The 16,223-nt window shown below is 40.1% G+C and overlaps 1 long non-coding RNA gene across 1 annotated transcript; it reads left to right on the top strand.

The window, feature by feature from the left end:
• Positions 1-3,397: 3,397 nt before the first annotated feature.
• LOC146649730 (uncharacterized) lies at positions 3,398-6,016 on the top strand. The gene is made up of 3 exons (XR_014908184.1): positions 3,398-3,462; positions 3,558-3,626; positions 4,445-6,016. It is a non-coding gene; the product is annotated as an uncharacterized LOC146649730 (long non-coding RNA).
• Positions 6,017-16,223: the final 10,207 nt, after the last annotated feature.

Here is a 16,223-nt window from a genome sequence, read left to right as displayed (position 1 = left end):
CGGTACTTGGGGCATGTTGTTTCTCAACACGGAGTAGAAACTGACCCAGAAAAGACAGCCACACTTAAAACTTGGCCAGTCCCTCAGAACCTTAAGGAGCTGAGATCCTTCCTTGGGTTCTGTGGATATTACAGACGGTTTGTTAAAGGCTACTCAAGTATTGTGAAACCGCTGAACGATCTAACGTCCGGTTATCCACCACTGAGGAAGCATTGTAAATCAAAAGGGAGGAGTAATCAGTATCATGATCCAAAGGAGCCGTTTTATGGACGGTGGACCCCTGCATGCCAGAAAGCATTTGAGACTATCATTGACAAGCTAACGTCGCCTCCAGTCCTGGCCTTTGCTGACCCAAAGCTGCCTTACATCCTTCATACGGATGCGAGCACTACGGGCCTTGGAGCAGCCTTATACCAGGAGCAGGAGGGACAGCTGCGGGTTATCGCCTATGCGAGTAGAGGTTTGTCAAGTAGTGAGTCCCGCTATCCAGCACATAAGCTCGAGTTTTTGGCTTTAAAGTGGGCTGTAACAGAGAAGCTGAGTGACTACCTCTATGGCAATCAGTTCACCGTTGTCACAGACTCAAACCCTCTGACCTACATCCTCACCTCAGCAAAACTCGATGCAACCAGTTACAGGTGGTTGGCGGCCCTCTCTACCTTCAATTTCAGACTCCAGTATCGTTCTGGAAAACAAAATGGAGATGCCGATGGACTCTCGCGTCGTCCTCATGGCAGGCTACCTGATGACCTTACATCTCAAAAAGAGAGAGACCGGATATGCCAGTTCGCAAAACAACATCTGTCAGATCCAGACAATATTGACTCAGTCGATCAGGACGTTGTTCATGCTATCTGTGAGAGACAGTTTGTTTATCATTCAACCACCTCTGAAGCTTTGGGTGATGATGCAGGTATAACCCTTGTCGAAAGTCTTGCCATTTCTGGAGATGCTATACCTGACAGCTTTGAGCAGGAAGAAACATTGGGAGGCTTACACATCATTCCCCACCTGTCACCGGCAGATCTCAGAGACAGCCAGAGATCTGATCGGTGCATCAGACATGTTATTACCCAGATGGAGAGTGGGGAGAAACCCCCTCCCACATTGAGGAAAGAACTTCCAGACGTAGTCCTGTTGCTGAGAGAGTTGAACAGGTTCGAGCTGTGCAATGACATTCTCTACAGAACACGAAGAGAAGGCGGTACTAAACATTACCAGTTGGTCTTACCTGAAGACCTGCGAGAGTCTGTGTTGACAAGCCTACATGACAATATGGGTCATATGGGAATAGAGCGCACACTCGATCTGGTCAGAGCCAGGTTCTATTGGCCAAGAATGTCCTCAGATGTGGAGAAAAAGATAAAGACCTGCCACAGGTGTGTGCGCAGGAAAACGTTACCTGAGAAGGCTGCACCTTTGGTGAATATCATGACGACAAGACCCCTCGAGCTAGTCTGCATGGATTTCCTATCCATTGAACCAGACAGCAGTAATGTGAAAGATGTTCTTGTCATCACAGATCATTTTACTAAATATGCAGTCGCTATCCCAACATCGAACCAAAAAGCTCGGACTGTCGCAAAGTGTCTGTGGGACCATTTCATAGTACACTATGGCATTCCTGAAAAATTACACAGCGATCAAGGGCCTGATTTTGAGTCTCAGTTGATCAAGGGGCTGTGTGAAGTAGCAGGCATACAGAAGATTCGGACTACGCCGTACCACCCCAGGGGCAACCCAGTGGAGCGTTTTAACCGAACACTCTTAAGTATGCTTGGAACTCTGGAGAACAAAGACAAGTTACATTGGAAGGATTTTGTAAAGCCTTTAGTTCATGCGTACAACTGTACCAAGAACGAGGTAACTGGATTCACACCGTATGAGCTGATGTTTGGGCGTCAGCCACGGTTGCCTGTCGATTTGGCTTTCGGTTTACCTGTGAGAGAACAACAAAACAAGTCACACTCCCAATATGTTAAGGACCTCAAATCCCATCTTGAGGAGAGCTATAGAATAGCTACACGGAGTGCTGCAAAGGTAGCCGAAAGGAACAAAACCAGATTTGACAAACATGTGACCACATCTACCTTGGAAATCGGGGACCGAGTGCTGGTCAGGAACATACGCATTCGAGGAAAACACAAACTCGCCGATAAATGGGAGCAGACCGTCTATGTGGTGGTGAAACGAGCTGGAGACCTCCCTGTCTACACCGTTAAACCAGAGGGCGGGGATGGCCCCATACGCACCCTACACAGAGACCTCTTACTCCCTTGTGGGTTCCTCTCTGCAGCCAAGGAAGTGAAACCTGAACAACCAGAACCCAAGAAAAGGCCCAGAACGCGACGGACCACTCAGGAAGACAATGAAAGAGCAGATCACCCCTCGGACGAGGATGATATTGTTTCAGTCCACTGGTTTGCAGATAGATCAGTGCCAAATGACTCGGCGTACATTGTCAAGCGAGATCTTCTGCTGACCCATAAATCAAGTCTTGGTCAAGATGATGTGACTGCAGATCAAGACAAGTTGGCTGGTAATGCTCCAGCTTGTGCAGACACCATCTCCGATGTTGTTCCAGCCAGTCATGCTGACCATAACCAACCTTATGACAATCAGATTGCGAGTTATGGAGAAGCCTCGTATGGGGAAGACTTAGCCGGAAATGACGAACCTGAAAAGGAAAGAGACTTACCCGGAAATGACTTACCCGGAAATGACGAACCTGAAAAGGAAAGAGACTTACCTTCTACGGATCGCCCTGACATGAGGGATGAACAAATCCTACTTCTTTCGGACATGTTAGGGAGTGATGAGGAAGGAGAGGACTTGATATTTGACAGTGAAACAGTAAACAAAGAGAGAGATGAACAAACAAGCAAAGAAATTCCTGTTCGAAGATCAGAAAGAAGTCGCCAGCCACCAAAAAGGCTAGACTATGCTGAATTGGGAAATCCCCTTGTCACTGTGGTCAAATCATTATTTCAGGGTTTAACCACAGCTTTCATTGACTCTTTAAATTCTAAAGCTGAATTATTGTTCTTAGATGATGCAGTTCACAGTAGACATGCAAAGGGACTTGCATGAATTCAAGAGGGGAGGGTGTAACCCAGTTCCTAAAATCATCTCAAACAGAAAGAGAAGAAAAATTAAAACATTTAATGTTCATTGTTCTGTTCTTACTGTCCCGGTTAATGAAAGTGAAATGAGATCAAAATAATTATTTAAACATAGAAGGGATGCAGATTATATATGATATTCTCTGGTCAAACAAGGGTTAAGTTTCTCAGAAAGTTGATGAGCTCTGATGAGAGCCTATTGTTTTACTCCACTCCTCACATGTCAGCCAATCGGTGAAGCTCTAGGCAGCTCTTGTCCCTCCTTAGTACCAGCTCCCATGTTTTCAGTCTCTTGCTTCTACAGCCGAACAGAGCAGACGGACTAAAACTTTTGTTATCGGTAAGCTGGAGAAATTAACCTCTAACGAGTTAAAAAAAATACCATCTAAACTGATATTTTTCACAAATTATGTATTTGCACTTTTTGTTGTCAAGGGCAGAGCGAAACCGGAGGGTTTACTGAGCTGTGGCTCCACGTAAATGCTGAGCATCCACTCGACGGCGGTAAGCTAAATGTGGCTAATCAGACACGTGATGTGCGGAGTGTGGGTACAGTTGTTCGATGTCTCTGAAACGCACTGTTGTTATGCTAGTTAGAGCATTAACTAAGTCATTAACATGTGAAAAGCTGTAAATGGTTAAAGCAGCTAAAAATAACTTTATGAGAGATAATTGTAAGCAGACTTTATCCTGCTTCCTGTTTAAATTTTGATGTCAATCGGTTGTTTTACAATACTCAGTATTGAACACTTGGAGGTAATTTTTAGTGTATTTCCACTTGTACTGGTAGGCCTATGGTACAAGCGGTACAAGCGGGATTAAGCACGTCTATTTTAATACTCCTATTTGTGGACTGAGTCCTTGTGTTTACGTGTTATTGAAATTGATTATTTGCACTTTGTTCAATTTCTGATAAGCATTTGCATATTATTCCATTTCTTAAAAGGGGTAATATACTTATTTATTTGTGATTAGATATATATGTACAGTGAGTTATTTTGATGGATGTAATTAATGTTTACAATGAAAGTGAATTATATGGTGACTATAATTCCTGCATGTTTGCAACCTTGTAGATAATCTTTAATGTTACTGCAGGTTACAAATAAGTATTGAACCTTGATACTGTGAAATTTTGGATATTGATACTTTAACCTTTGAAACTTGATATTTTAATGTTGTACAACGTGACTGAGCTGATGATGATTGAATTGATGATAGCTGATCTGAATAGTAGTTACTGCACTGTGACACTACTTTAGTTTAATTTGTGAGAGTTATCCTTAAAGGGCACGTGACATATATTTGGCCATTGTTTATAGGTCAGGTTTTTATATGGGACGAATCCAAAGACCAGGTCAGCGATTCCAGAACCCAGAGTGTTCCAGTGTTCACTGGATGGCGAGCCAACCCAAGATCCTAGGAGGCGATATACATATACACGCACGATCATTTGCACATTGATGGACTACAATCCTCTACTGTACAAGTAGTACGGTAGGACAGACAATCACACACACACTCCTTGTCAGACGAATTCTATGGGCCCCACCGGTACCATTTGGACTTAAAAAAGACTAATTCTTTTACTTGTGCACAATTTTATTTAATTCTATTTTTTTTTTGCTACTTTGGGGGAAATTTTTATACTTGACATTCTGTTAAAACCTGTTGTAATACTGTGTTGTTTACAAATTTCTTTTACAAGGCTTAACATCACTAAAGTACTTTTAAAGCCACATAACTGTGTTTGTCTGGTTTCTCTGCCATTCGTGTACCAGAGCTCTAAGAGTCGTTCTCAGTCTTCTGACACTAGCCCAAATTGCTTATTACTTTGGTAATTATCCATTGGTACTTTATGTAACTCCACGTAAGTGCTACACTTGGTCGAATCAAACTGAAAGTGGAGCATGCTTTTTATGATCTTAGTTGTAATTAAAAGATGTTTACAGACTTGTGGTGTATTAGAAATGTTTTATGTTCACTGGTTGAAGTTAGAAAGGATAGGTTTTTGCAGTTTTAGGATTATATTACTACTCTTGGTATATTTTTACAAGTGCACATGAATTTAAGTGTGTGCGTGTGTTTTTAGTATTTGCAAACTTTTTGACATGTGAGTAACTGTTTTTTTTCTTGAACTGTGATATGAATAAATGCGCATTTTAAGGTATTTCGTTCTTTCTTTCTATGGCCTGGTCCCACCCCTCCGTCCTTCTCCTTCTTTCCCGGCAGTCTGGTTTTTCTGGTCTAATGAACCTGGGGGTCTCAGGGCAGCCTCTGCTGGGTTGATTAGGATCCTCATTAAAGAGAGGACCAGACCAGACTCCCTTCACTCCCTCCTCCCTATCTCGTCCATCTCCCATCTCTCCTTTCCCCTCCCGCTTCCTCTCTTTCCACACTGCCCCGTCACACAGAGTGGCATTTTTAATTACCGCTGCTCATCATAAAAGCAAGACCCATTACACATATCACTGTGTGTAACTGTGTGTGTTTTCGTCCATCCTTTTCTTTCTCTTTCTTCACTGATCTGTTGGCTCTGATCTTCTGTCCGTGGGAAGGCTCATCGTGAAAACACACATTAATGGCCCACTAGCTGGCATTTTTAACGCTGTGAATAGACAAATAAACACCATGGTCTTTATTGTTTGCTTTAGACTGTTTGATGCTTCCAGCAGGCAGTAATGAGCAAAAAATAACTTCATGATATAGAGGAAAGAAAAATAAAAGATGCGGGTGTAGGAAGCAAAGTCTACAGTGCATAAAAATCAACAAAAATACTTTAATAAAGTTAAAAGGTAAAGAAGCAGACTGTAAAGATGGAAGATTGGAAGGAAGGCGAGAGGAGGGTAGGGTTAAATCTGAGTTTTTGCTGTTGCTATTTGCTCAGTGATGGGATCAGATCAGCACTGCTCCAGAGGATGCTCGGGGCCAAAAACTAAATCTGATTATGTCGCCTGAGAAGACTAATCTCTCTTGAATCTGTCTTCCTCTAATTCCAAAAACAATACTGTAAACTGTGTGTGTTTCTGTGTGCACACACACCAGTCAGCCACAACAATAATATCACCTGCTTAAAACTACATAGGTGTCCTGCACATGGCCAAACATGGTTCGGTCCAATTGGGGTACCTTGGGGATGTGTCTGGCACCTGGCTTTTGGGTCAGCAGGTACAGTCTTGAAGTCTGAAGACCAACACCATAGTTAGCTCAATGTTATTAAAATAGTACACTGAGAAAGAGGTAAAAGAGAAATGAACATAATGCATAGCTGAAGTGTTTGGAGAGCAAACCAATGAAGGACGCTAAAGAAAAAACAGGAAAAATAAAAGGTGACTAGGACAAATCACTCACAGATTTTTAGATGGTGGCAGCAGTTTCACCAGAAAAAGAAAAAAAGCTTCAAGAAGAGTGCTGAAGCTGGCTTCAGCTCCTGCTGGGTATTTATTCTTTAGTGGGAAATTGATGCTATAGCTACATCATAACTGCAAACCCGTCTGAAACCCTACAGTATAACCTGACATGTAACTATACTTTGGGTCAGTACTCCCCATAATCAGCCTGTTCAATACAATTGATTCCTTCGATACATTTCTGTCTGGATTTTGGTCTGAATTTATCAGAGAATAACAATCATCCGCTCAATATATGGGATAATAATCATAGCATCTATATAAGGACTCACAAATCCCAGGAATGTCCTGGATGGATACTATCGAAACTATTTGAATGGATGCGAAAAAATATCAAAAAGAAGTAGAGTGGGGCGATCGATCTTAAAAATCGATAGTATCGATGCCAACGCTGGTATTGGTTTCAGATCAATACTTAGGCAACATACATAAAAAGCTGAAAGGTGTCTTTTGTTGTGTTAACTAATATAGAAGACAACATCACAGTGATTTGGTTGTCATAAAAAAGTGTTCAAATTGATGACAATTGATCTCATAACTCAAGACGCACTGCTTCCTCTACATAAGCTGCCTTTATTGGTGTCAGTATTGGTATCAGCAATACCAAAACTTTTAGCATCACACAGCAATACAAAGAAGTGGAAAATCTTGGCCACTGATGTAGATCAGGCCTTACTGGTTTACCCAAAAACAATACTGTAAGCTGTGTGTGTGTGTGTGTGTGTGTGTGCGTGCGCGTGTGTGTGTGTGCGTGCGCGTGTGTGTGTGTGTGTGCGCGCGTGTGTGTGTGTATATATGACTATACTGTGAATAAAGTTCACACACACTGCTAATAGACTTATGCTAGTTTATGTTAGCTAGCTAGTGACAGAACTGATAACTAAGAAATAAAAACAAAGCTAAAACTAAAAAGCAGCCTAATAGAGTAATTTTTGTATTTCCCCTAGCTAAAGCAAATAGGTTTATCTTAAAAAAACAACTAGAATATGCTGTCCACATTCACTTTCTGTCTCTTTAGTAGAAAGTGGTTTTTCATTGCTAGCTAGCTGCATGGAAATGGGAAAACGCACTTGTTTGCCATAGAGTTTGTAGAGTAGTTTATAATTGAGGACTGTGGAGGAGAGGCTGCTGGTGTCAGGTGCACTGGTGGTTCACTGGACTGACAGTCTGGAGTCCGATACTGTTTGATTTTTCCTCCCCAGTGCATTGAGTGGTGCTGATGTCCGCAAGATGCAGTCAACCTGTACATAATACCTTACTAAGTATCTTACTGAAGCACCATCACAAATCTTTCTGAGTTGAAAATATGTGAACTATGGCTTTTTTAAATAGAATGTATACACAAAGGAAATGGGTGCACTACACCTGTTATATTTTAATATTAACCAGATCATGTGAACTTATAGGGACAGATGCAGGGTTCTGGCTTTTTAAACATCCACCACTTTTTATGAAATGCTCACCAACCTTTTAACAGAAAAAATGGTAATGCCAAAATGTACGAGACTTAGTTATTATTTTGTAACACTGAGTGTTTGGTTTGACTGGTTGCCCAGCACTGGTTAGAAATGCAACTTTCAGTTTCTTAGAATGAAAACTGTAGTAGTTCTAGTAATATAGACTTAATATAGACTTAACCTCTATGCACATATTGTTTATTTTAGTTAGCCATGTGGAGATCTGGTGGTTATTGCCAAGCCAAGGCATGTTAGCATGAAGAAGCTCACATATTAAAAGATCATTAAGGTAAAGAATGAACTTGGAAATACACTTTTACTACATGCCTACAGTAAAAAGTATTTTTACCCCAACAACTATTTTCCAATAATAATAAAAAAAGGATCACTTGAAGACCCTCAAAAACTTGAAATATGTAGCTTGTTGTAATTTTACTTATGAGTTTGACATCTCTCTGTTGATCTTCAATACTTATGTATAAAAGATGACTTGGTGACACCAAAACTACTTTTGAAGTGAATTACTGTCCATTATGCAACATAAAGTAGAGTAATGTGGAAACTGAAGGGCTTGAGTTTATATAAGTTGAGGGTGATATTTTTACTCAAGTAGGAGACAAAGTGTATATGTTCATAGTTTTTGGAATTTACATTGAGGCTCTTTTTTTTCAAATGAAGAAAAGTAATAGGTAAGATTTTATATATTGTTACGAATTTTCAATGTGGTAAATTCATGTTAAAAACAAATAATTTCAAGAAGAGTGTTTAATCTGTATTCTGACATTATGTCTGGGGGGATTTTAACAATTGTCTGTGTTATAGCAACAGACTTAGCAAAAATCCTGTCCCAAATCCTTCATTTCCCTGTAGATAAGCTTAGCGAGCATTTGTTTCTTTTATATGACAACAAAAATGCAACAAAAATGAGCTACAGGATCCTACGGAAATGACCAGTTAGCAAAATTAAAGTGATTTATGTGGCAAATTGCAAATATTATAAAAAACTGTGGCCTGCCATTATGGCCACCACATACCGGTAATTAGGCGTTTGAAACCACTTGCATGGCTTTTTCTATATACCCATTAAAGTGTAAGTAAAGGCAGACACAAGGGGATCTGATTTTGGTGGCAAATTGTACAGTAAGCTATTTCCTTTTTTTATGAGTGAAGGGATTATTCATCAATGCATTAGCCCATGGTCCAATATCCACCAAAGCTCTTTGTTTTGTTTGCTGTTTTCCCCAACTTTTGGACAAATTCATCAGTCTAGCACATTATAAGTATCCACAGAAGTACCTGCAAAGATCTGACATGACTCTAAAGCATGTATTGTTGAGCACAGTAGTTCAGTTAGAGCTGATCTAGAAGTAGATCTGCTATGAAATATCTATGAACATGCAAATACGAGTCTTCTCTCAGTGTTTCGACTGCAAAGAGATTTCTTTGTGTGTATTTTGGATTATCCATTTGTTTAAAGTATTTTCAAAAAGGCTGAAACATTTGTTTTCTAGTTAAGAGGAAATTTCTTGTAATATATATTATACTATATCTTCTTTGGCTCAGAAGCCTTTGGGAAAATTCTGTTCTGTGATGCTTGTTCTTGCAGACATGCATGCATGCACACACATTTCTTCTGTCACAATGCATTAGGTATAGGAAGTGTTCAGTGAACAGTTAGATAATGAGCGCACACATACACAAGTGTTTGTTCTGCTCACTGACTTCCTGTTAGCACACCCTTCCACTAATTAGACTCTATTAAAGGTGGCGTTCATAACTCTGGAGATTTCTTTAGTTGACACACTGCTCAGTGTTAAAAATACCTCCAATTAGACACAGCTTTGACACTCCATCACATCCGACCACCCAGAAAGATGAGACTTTACCCTGCCTCGACAGGTGTTTGACTTCCAACCACCAGTCAAAAAAGTCACATAAGTTTTTTTCCCTCTCTGTAATGGTCTGGCAACTCCTGGAAATTGAGGGTAGAGATAGAGATCATCCTCACAGAGGGCGAGGAAGAGGAAGCAGAGGGTTTATCAACAAAAGCAGCGCTTGGGGATTTACTGGACAAAGAATTGAACTCAGGCTAAACTCCCCAGTGGCTGATGGGGAAGCAAAGCACGGGCTTTTCTTTGGCTAAATATCAGAGTTGTCTTCTCCTCCTCTCTGCTTTTGTCTCCCTTTTGTCTCATTATGGTGCCATCTTTATCTGTCACTCTCTTTATCAGTAACTGAAGCATCTGCTATTAGCTTAGCCTGCTAACTTGTGATAAAAGTCTTGTGGCAACATCACAAGCCTCCTCCTCATCTTTTCATTTTGAAGAGTGGAGATGGAATGAGGAAGAAAGAGTCGGTGCACTGGTATTTTGGGTTTCCCCCCCCGTTTCTGGGGGATGTTCTGTCAGCACACCAGCAGCATCTAAGCTAACCCAGGCCAGCATCGGAAATGTCACTCGGTGCATTAGCATTTAGCCACCACGCTCTGCTGTCAGTCTGGGTTTATCTTTGACACCCCCTATGGTCTATCACCTTAGCTCCCAGCCCCCACTTTCCAGTTAGGCATTGTACTAATAAGGCACGGGAACAGTAGAATTTATCAGAGCTAGACACTCCCGCCCCACCAGCCATTACTCATCCACACACCCGGACATGCCAACAGTGGCTAATTGCTTTCTTTAACATTGGCACATGTGACATTCAGCAGAGCCTCACGGAAGGTAGATGGGCTCCTTTTCACAGCAACCGTACGGCTGACCTCATAAAGAGCTTATAAAGATCTGCTGGAGAACCTTCTTCTGCGCAGTCTGTGTCTAAGCATATAGCATATCAGAAAATAAATAAGAAACAATTGACAGCAATATATACAGAGAGATAACCTTAAGGAAAGGTTAAGATCCCCTGGCATTTTGCGTATGTGGGACACAGAAGCAACCTTAGTCAAAGTTTCTGTTGCTAACGCTTTTGCTTTTCTTTTTAACCAGCTATGTTTAGGTTTTAATTAAGATTACCATATGATTCCCTGCAGACAAATAGAAAAAGTATTTGATTGCTAAACTGCAAGAAAAAGGAGTTAGAGAATACTACTGTGGTGACAAGGGAACTAATTTAAAGTGATTTATGTGACAAATTTCAGATGCTGTGAAAATCCGTGGACCTTCTATATGGCCACCACACAAATAAACCCTGGTAACCTCTTGCATGACTTGTTCCACATACCTATTAATGTTTAAGTAAAGGTAGATGCAAGGGGATCTGATTTAGGTGGCAAAATTGTACGGTAAGCTATTTCCCTTTGTTGTGAGTGAAGGGATTATTCATCAAAGCGATGGCGGATGGTCCAATATCTAACAAAGCTCTTTTTTTTGTTTGGTGGCAAAAGATTAATGAACAGACTAGACTGACATTTCCAACAGGAAGGACATTGATCTGGAGGCCTTCTGAAGATCCTCATTGTCCTGTTTACCCTGCAAAAAATGGATGACAGTGAGGAAATATGTATTCTATCCACACAATTTACGCACAGTGGCTGTATGAACGCACACACAAATACACATACTCTGTAATCCAAAGGGCAAGATCAGAATTTCATAAGCTACCATATTTGTTATTAATCAGGGACTCTTTCATAACATCTAAAAAGATTTTTCCCTCTTTTTTTATGTGTTTTATTTTAAAAAAAATTGACTGGCACATGAAGATACTTTGTTGGCATCGGACTAGAGTCAGAAGGGACCTAAACTGTTTTCTTTTGGAAATCAAACACATTCAAGCCATTTGGTTTACTGACCTGCAGTAAGAGTGAAAAAAACAGAAATAGAACTTTTTTGGGAAAATTTAAATGAGCCAACTGTCTCAATTCCCCATTGACTTGATCTAGCATTGCTAACAAATGCTGATTGGAGGCTGTTGCCAATAAACTTTTTAGATGTCCCTTGGTTTTGGCAAGTTGATAAGATAGTTCAGCCTTTTCTGCCAACATTATCATTAATGCACTCTTCTTGTACTAATGCAGACATCAGTAAGGGAAGTTGTACACAGCACAACACAATCCACATAATGATTAGGTGTGGTTTCAAGTAAAAAAAACGTGCACCCAATGAGTACTGCAAAACCTGAGGAGTATGTTGGAAAATTCAGTCACAATTCATACGTTAGCATCTTTCAGTGTAAAAAGTAGGTTCATACCACTGTCTGTGTAGCTATCAGATATACAGTAACCTCAAAAAGAAAAAAATTCAACCAAAAAGGCGCTTTTTTTGCAGGGTTTTCTTTTTTACAAACTAAAGAGGCGACGTACCTTCTCTGCAAGTTTAACTGCAACACTCACACTTGAGTGTTTTCTACTCAAAAACAGAAAGTTGGCCACCAGGTGTGAGCCAATCACAATGCAACAGTAAACCACTATACAATAAAACAGTAAACCGTGTATTGTATAGTGTATGTAGGCATGGTCACGGCAATCCACTGAATTTCAAATTGAGCATCAGAATGAGAAAGAAAGGTGATTTAAGTTGCATAGTTGTTGTTGCTAGACAGGCTGGTCTGAATATTTCAGAAACTGATGATCTACAGGATCTTCAGATTTTTCTCCAAAAAAAGAGAAATTATCAAGTGAGTGGTAGCTGTATGCACAAAAAGGCCTTGATGAGATCAGAGGACAATTGCCAGTCTGCTTCGAGCTGATAGGAAGGGAACACTAACACAAATAGTGTGACAAACCAAGGTATGCAGAAGAGCATCTCTGAACAGACAACATGTCAAACCTGGTAGACCAGGGACTACCAAAAATGACAACATCGGGAGACATTTGGGTCAGTTAAGAACAGCAAAAACACAAAACGTAAGCTTTGATTGGACAACAGAAGACTAGAAAAACATTGCCTAGTCTCAATTTATGCTTTGACATTCAAATAGTAGAGTCAGAATTTGGCATAAAGAACGAGAAATCATGGATCCATCCTATGGGATTGGAGATATTTTCCTGGCACACTCCGGGCCCCTTACTATCAGCTGAGCATCATTTAAACCCTATAGCCTGCCTGAGTGCTGTTGCTGACCATGTCCATCCCTTGTGTACTTGTTTCGTTTCAGCTATCGTTTACGGTCCCTGTAGTTTTTCTCCTCTGCTCTCCACTTCACACACACACACAGCAGAGCAAAGTAATGAAGTGCAGGTAAAAGTGTAAGTGCAATAGAAAATTGACTTATCTTTGAAAAGACGCTGATTAGAGCTTTACTTTTTAAGGTAGGATCAAACCATGGTAGTTTTGCCATCTTACAATTAAGATAAGATAAGATAACATTTATTAGTCCCACACGTGGGAAATTTGTTTTGTTAAAGCAGAAAGTGGACAGTGCAATGTTACATAGAAAAATTTGAAAAACACTGAAATAAGATCAGAATAAGATACTGTACACAACTGTACACAGTAGAATAGAATAAAATAAAATACCCACTAATGCCCCACTAATAAATTGCTATGTTGAGAAATCTAGAGTGACAGTTGTGGGATTTTGAATTTAAATATTTCTGGCCAATAACAGTAGTGAACAAGCGTTTTTGTGGAACAATGACAACATACCGCAGCTATCTGTGGACTGTCTGTGTTGTGTCTGAAGAAAAGAGCCAGAACCTGCAGAGGCTGTCTGACCCCCAGGCCGGGTTAAAGGCTCCTTGCCCTGTGCCACTCATATTAATATATCCCAGCGCTGTCTGGTTACCATGCCTAATGCGAGCAGATGGAGCCCCGCTGTTGCTTCGCCAATCAAAATAATGTCATTATAGTGGAATAATGGCTGTGCTTGCCAGTAATGCCAGAGAGAGGGGGGAGAGATGAAGAGAAGACAGGGTGTTTTTATTGTCCCCGAGAGGACAGTAAGATCCAATCAGCGGGGTGTGACTTACAGTCTAGGAGCCTCAAGCCTATCCACAGCACCTCCCCTCAACTCCAACTATCGCCTTCACAGACAGTCTGGGGAGCTCGGGGAGCAGCCTTCATAACAAGGAGAAAGATACTGTACATAAACACACTGGGAGTACAATGGCCACTTTTCTTTTTGAATTTCATGCTGTATGAATTAATAAGCGGCTGTGGGTGATATGCATTTGTGGTTGTGCAAGACTTTTGCATATAGGCAGCTAATAATGTGTGCATGTGTGTGCGTGCGGCTGTGTATTTGGCCGGCTCTCCAGTTATTGCTTTTGAAGTTGTTAATTAAACCCTCAACCATCTGGTAGCTCAATGAAATTACGCTGAGCTTCTCGGCCATGAAAAAAAAATCTGACTGACTGACGAAATTAATAAATAAATAGATTAATAATTTAATAAATGCTCCAAATATCTCTTGTCTAAGCGAGGGAATAACAAGAAGTCTTATTAATGTAAATTCAGTGCTCGGTGCTGTCACCCCAGTTGCGAGTTGCATGTTGAATGCATGCATTGCTGAGTGCATGCTCATAAGGGCTTACAGGTGAATCAAAGACAGCTGTCAGAGTGTCAACCTTTGATCTCGCCCAATGTCTTCTTTCTCTCAAGATATTCAACTCCTCACTTTTTCCTGTCTGTCACAAGCTGCATCCTTCCACGCATGGCAGAAAATGCACACCTCATTTAGATTTTCTTGCGTGTGCGTCTCTTTGTAGAAAATACTCCAATGTAAAACACTGTTGCACATGTTTTACAGTCACTAATATTACACTAATGGTGTTTTCCATATGGTTGCGTGGAAAATAATTACATTTTTACAAGGCCTGCAGGATATGAGGAAAATCTGTGATGTGCGATAACATTGTTCAATAGTCTGCTGACAATATGACTTGTGATAAATAAACAAATATTAAAGCATGCGTTTCAGTTATAGAGTTCAGTTCAGGTTTTAGCCCTAAGTTTGTGGAGCACTTAGGTGCTGAGGATAGCAGCTGTACGATGCTGCCGGCTCTCTCATCTTCTAATAATCAGGTTGGTGGTATTAGCCACCTGTGGGTTACCCTGTGTAATATTATGCATGGCCTTTTGAATCAGTGATTTTAATCTGATGAGACTCCATAAACAAATAAAGGTTTAAATGTTTTATATGTATTTTTATAACAGCTCAGTAATAATGTGGCAACTAGGTGGAAACAAGACAGAAATAATATGGAAATAGCACACTATTACTACCTAATTATCAAATAATCAGTCATCGTATCCAAGAATAGTCACTGACTATAGGCGAGTTAGACTACACCAAACGTATGTAATTGGGCAATAATGTAATAATAACAAACTGGAGGTAATAAAGTGTTAGCAAACGGATGGAAAACCAACTAGTAGAAGTATAGTAAAGAGTAAAGTACTGATGACAAGATGATAACTTATTAAGTAAAATGTGTGAATTTGAATTTTTATATGCTAACTTTAAAATGGTAGTAACCTCATCATAATAAGCTAATATTGGTTCATTCATATTAGGAAAGTATTACCTTATATGTAATTAACCTTACATTATGTCCCCACTTCGTTGTTTGAAGGTAACAGTGTAAATATCTTCAGTGTTTTGGATTATTACTACAGCAGGCCCTGCTAGTGTCGTAACAGCTAATACTCTTGCTAACTGGTTTTGTTTCCACATTATTATCCCCCAGTTTCTGCTCTCTTGTTACCCAGTTACATACATTTCAATGCAGTATAACTCAGCTGTTAAAACTGTTGATAGAAAGTATAATTTGGTTATTACTTATATTACATTGCTATTTCCTAGGGATGAGGCACAGTTTTGCAATGTTTTGTGTGATGAAATTCTGCATATATACAGAGACACCAAATATGGATATTTTATTTAATGAATGAAAATAAATAAATAATAAAAAAAAGAAAATACTACTCTACTAACAAGAGATGAGCCCTGCACCATAACACCAGCCGAACAAGTTAATAATAACTATCCAACACAGGACACAGAGTGCATAACTGCCAACTTACTGCCAACCTGATCTCATTCATTCACAGACTGATGTCAGGCTGATAGCCGACTGATTCTGTCTCACAGCAACATTTTTGGTGACAGCGTTGTTTGCATGACCGTCTCATTTTGAGACAAAATAAATAAATAAATAAATTGCAGTTTTTGTTATTCCAATACTCAGTTTAGAGGAAAATGTTAAAAATCACAACAGTATTGTAACGTGGGTGAAATATTAAGATAATATCATGCTGTCTGGGTCTGTGATTCCAACCAGTTATCACCACATT

The sequence above is a fragment of the Rhamphochromis longiceps genome, linkage group LG17 (genome assembly GCF_057381845.1).
Source record: "Rhamphochromis longiceps isolate RC_006_pf linkage group LG17, R_longiceps_female_GT1.1, whole genome shotgun sequence".
Lineage (NCBI taxonomy): Eukaryota > Metazoa > Chordata > Actinopteri > Cichliformes > Cichlidae > Rhamphochromis > Rhamphochromis longiceps.
This window is presented reverse-complemented; position numbering and strand designations above follow the sequence as displayed.